Genomic DNA, 4,274 nt, shown 5'->3' on the forward strand with positions numbered 1-4,274 from the left:
TGCTGGGCAGAGGGGCGGGTGATGTGAAAAAGTCCCCTCACAAACCCTTCCTCCTCCCCAGGTGGCCTGGGGCGCCTTGGGAGCACGCCTGAGTCTTTGGCATCAGCCCCCTCCAGCTCCCTCTTCCCCCACTGTCCGTTCCTTTCCCTCCCTTGGCCTCACCCCTCCCTCCTTTGCCCCGGCTTCAGCCGGAGGAGGCCCTCAGCCTTCCAAGGCAGACATGCAGCTGCTGGTGCCTTCCAGGGGCTGTGAGCCTAGAGGCTCGCGCCTGGCAGCTGGGGCGACGGCGCGCGTGCCCAAAGAAAGGACTCTGCGTGCCCTGTCTGGCACGCGTGCCATAGGTTAGCCACTACTGTGCTAGGGTATCCTGGGTAATTGAGTCCTGGTCAAATGCATCCCAGTCATTGGCATCCCTGGACATTCACGTTTGGGGTGCTTCTCGTTTTTGTTTATTTGTTTGTTTTGTGGTTGTTGTTTTTTGGTCAATTGCATCCCACCATAACTGGCAACAAACAAGCCATAACTGGGCAAAAACCCCATGTTATATATCCTAAGTCTCTTATTCATCCCTTACCCTTACCCTAACCGACCTTTGCATTTTAAAAATAAAAAAGCACATACATACATTGGGACAGGAATGTCTGGAACACCAAAAGAAGAGTTGCAAATGTTGAATACCAGGATGCATTTGACCAGGACTCAGTCATCCCGGACACAATGATCCTGTCACTGCAACAAACCATAGTCTGTTGTTACAAGAACCATTAGCTGAGAGCTTCTCATCTTGCCCTCCTCCTTTCCTCTGCTTATTATTATTATTATTATTATTATTATTATTATTATTATTATTATTATTATTATTATTAATATAGGTATTTATATACCGGCTTTCTAGGTCCTCAGATTTCTCCTCAGACTTTATTCAAGGCGGTTTACATAGGCAGGCTAATTTAAATCCCCATAGGGATTTTTACAATTGAAAGAAGGCTCTATCTTTCAAGAGCTACAACAATTCAGATGTTTCGTTCTGATCTGGCCTCCATCCTCCCACGCTCAGAGCAGATGGAATAACTCAGCTGCTTCAAAGTCACACGGTGCCGGTGGCCTCGAACTGGCGACCTTCAGATGTTATCTTCAGGCAAACGGAGGCTCAACCCTCTAGACCAGACCTCCTGCCTCCTGCTTATGATGGAAACTAGATGCTTCCACTTCTAGTTCATGGTAAACTGTGGTTTGCCATTGTGCTTGAATGTGAGAAACCAGGATTTGCCATTTACAGTGTCCTGTTTTGATGTTCACTATCCTTGGTTGGCAAAGACATGGGTTGGGGGCAAACAGGCCTGCACTTGTTAGCCATGTCCTCTGAGCTGAAGCACTTCTTGGCCATGCACTCCATATGCCCCCATGTTCAACTCTTGTCTGGAGAGAGGAGGTGTTGAATGTTGAATGTGGCAGCAGGGGTGATTGAGAATCCTGGCCACTTGGAACAAGGGCAAAAATCATGAATTTGAGAATATCAGCATTTCTCTGATAAAAACGAACTGGTCACAATAGCTATATCCTACCTCCAGCAGCAGTATGCCTCTGAGCAATGGCACTGCTGGGGGGGGGGGGGTGACTGGGGCTGCCAGCTACATGTGCCATGTCCTGGAACAGGGTGGGGGGAAAATGGACGTGTTGTCTGAGCCCCCACCAAGTGGAGCTCTGTGCCATATTTGGCAGTGGAAGGGTCCTCCTGCCTACACTTGCATTCAATAGGTCGCAAATCTCAGGGGGCCCCCAGAACAGTGGCATTGCTAGGGGGTGTAGGACACACTGAGTAATGTGCACAGGTGTGGTGGCCCCACTACTGGCCAAAATGTTTTTTTGAATAATACCATTGTGTTATACATCATTTGATGTCTAATTTCGTGCAGAATGCAGTGAAACAAACCACGTTGAAATATCTCTCTTCTATCAAAAGTTATAGCCAAAAACTCAGTAAGGGCAGGGAAATGGTGCGTCACCACACCCATTGCCTGGGAGGAGATCCATCATGGGGGTGATGCAAGGGCCTCCTGCTTTGGGCAATGCAAACCCTAGTGACGCCACTGCCCCAGAAGCAGCTGGCTGAGGCGCAACGATGCACCAACATCATCCCATCATCACCAAACTACTTCCAGGTGCCACACAGATCAATATTAATTGCCAGTAAAGGCTTGAGCATTGGCAGCAGGCCATCTGAAAGATGCGTCAGAAATGTGGCCTTAGGGAATCCCATTGAAGTTTTTGCAGGTGCTTTGTCCAGTAGCTACCTGAACAATCTTGGAAGGGAGGAGACATACCTGAAGAAAGTCCCAATTTACAGTGACGTTCATATGGGAGCGGGTGATACTTTTGATACCCTGGTGCCTTGAAAAGTTCCTAAAAGGGGCGAACACGGAATAAGGAGGGCAGATGAGTCCCCACATTCTCTTTCCAAATTCTGTGCATCTAGTTGTAAGGAAGTTTCCGCCCCTGCAGCAGTCATCTCAAGCCAGTACAAAGACTGGTTTTCTTGGGGGATAAATTTAACTCCTAATGAGAGTAAAAGGCAGATGTATTCAACACACTGTATGTGCTGTTCTAAAATTGCACTTTTAATGCTTCCCAGCCCAGCATAAAAGCAAAGACATGTGACAATGTTGGGAGTGTCATTATTTTTTATAATTTTTTTTTTTTTGGTGGCCTGACTGTTAAGGAAGACGTGTGTTTTCAATGGAATTAAAGTGTGCCAAGAATAGATTGTGTGATATGTAAAACCAAAGAGAGAAGCTGCCCGACTGTTTGTTCCTGGGACAGACAGTAGATACTCTGTTACTTTGATCCAGAATAGATTTGAAGCTGGTTTCCAGAGATAAAAGTATTTTTGTTTTCTATTATATTGCCCTTATTATGGATTGACCAACTGAATGACACCCTAGCTTTGCCTTCTTTATATTCTTGAAGACATAATTAAAGGGACACCATCAACATACACTATAGCTCTATTCAGATTTTGGGACTGCTGTGCGTATTTGCAGGGGCGGGGCAGGAGCAAGCGGGTGACCCCGACAGTGCCACAATGTTTGCAGGGCTCCAGGGACCTTTGAACATCCCCACATACCTGGGGGTGTCCTGCAGTCTCCCAGGAGGTCCTGGAGACTTGCAGCAGCCTCAATGACCCTCTGCACAGTTGCAACAAGCTCCATGCTGATCTCAGAGTTCACTTCCAGTTTACGCAAAGTGAGCTCTGTGATCAGAACAGAGCTTGCTACAGTCACGTGGAGGGTCGTGGAGGCTGCTGTAAGCCTCCAGGACCCACCCACCCCCCGCCATCAGGAGGCTGCAGGACACTCCCAGGTACATAGAGATGTCCAAGGGTCCCCGCAGCGCCGTGATTGCTGTGGCATTGTTGGGGACCTGGACCACTCCCCGGAAGGGGGAATGGCCCATCTTTTGTTATCAATGATGACCCACACTTTGGGAACCACTGCTCTATATATACACATGCAGAAGCTTAGGGTGGAATAGCATGGATGAGTCCTCAACCACAGAGCATAAATGTCTACCAGTCAAAATACTGAAGAAGATTCAGGGATGGACCATCCGTGTGGCCAACTGAAGCTGTTGCCTCAGCAGCAGATTGGTGAAGCTCACGCATCGCTGTCTGCCTACTTGCCTCAATTACTCCTTCTCCCACTCCCAGAACTGGAAAATGGAGAGGGGAGGCAGAGAGGAAGAGGAAATGTGGATGGGAAGGGAGTGCTGAGCAAGAACATTGGAGAATGAGACAAGCAGAGGCTCACACGTCATTGGGTAAAGTGGGCAGGCCGCCTTGGGCATCAGAAGGTCTTGGGCTGGTCCTGGCTAACCGATCCGCTGACATGTTTCTATGCGCACACAACAGTGCTGAGAAGTAAGCTACGCTGTGTTGCGCAAAGACTCAGTACCCATTTGGAAGGCCAAGGCTTTCTGTCTGACAGCCCTGCTTGGCAGGAGGGTGCACGCCCAGATACAGGATTCACATGAAGGATTTGCTGACAGGGAACAGTAAGGCTGCAAAACCTACCATAGAACAATTCATTCACTGCCTGACAACTGCAGAAGCAACTGCAACTGCTGTTTAGTGGCATACAACCTCTGAATCTGGGCAGTGGCATTGTTGGCCCCTATGGCACCTGGGGCCGTGACTCTTGACATCATCCCTAGAAGTGCCTGGCCCAGAAGTAATTGCAATGACCTAAAACATCACCACCAATTACTTCCAAGTTACA

This window comes from Tiliqua scincoides, chromosome 9, assembly GCF_035046505.1.
Source record: "Tiliqua scincoides isolate rTilSci1 chromosome 9, rTilSci1.hap2, whole genome shotgun sequence".
NCBI classification, from domain to species: Eukaryota; Metazoa; Chordata; class Lepidosauria; order Squamata; family Scincidae; genus Tiliqua; species Tiliqua scincoides.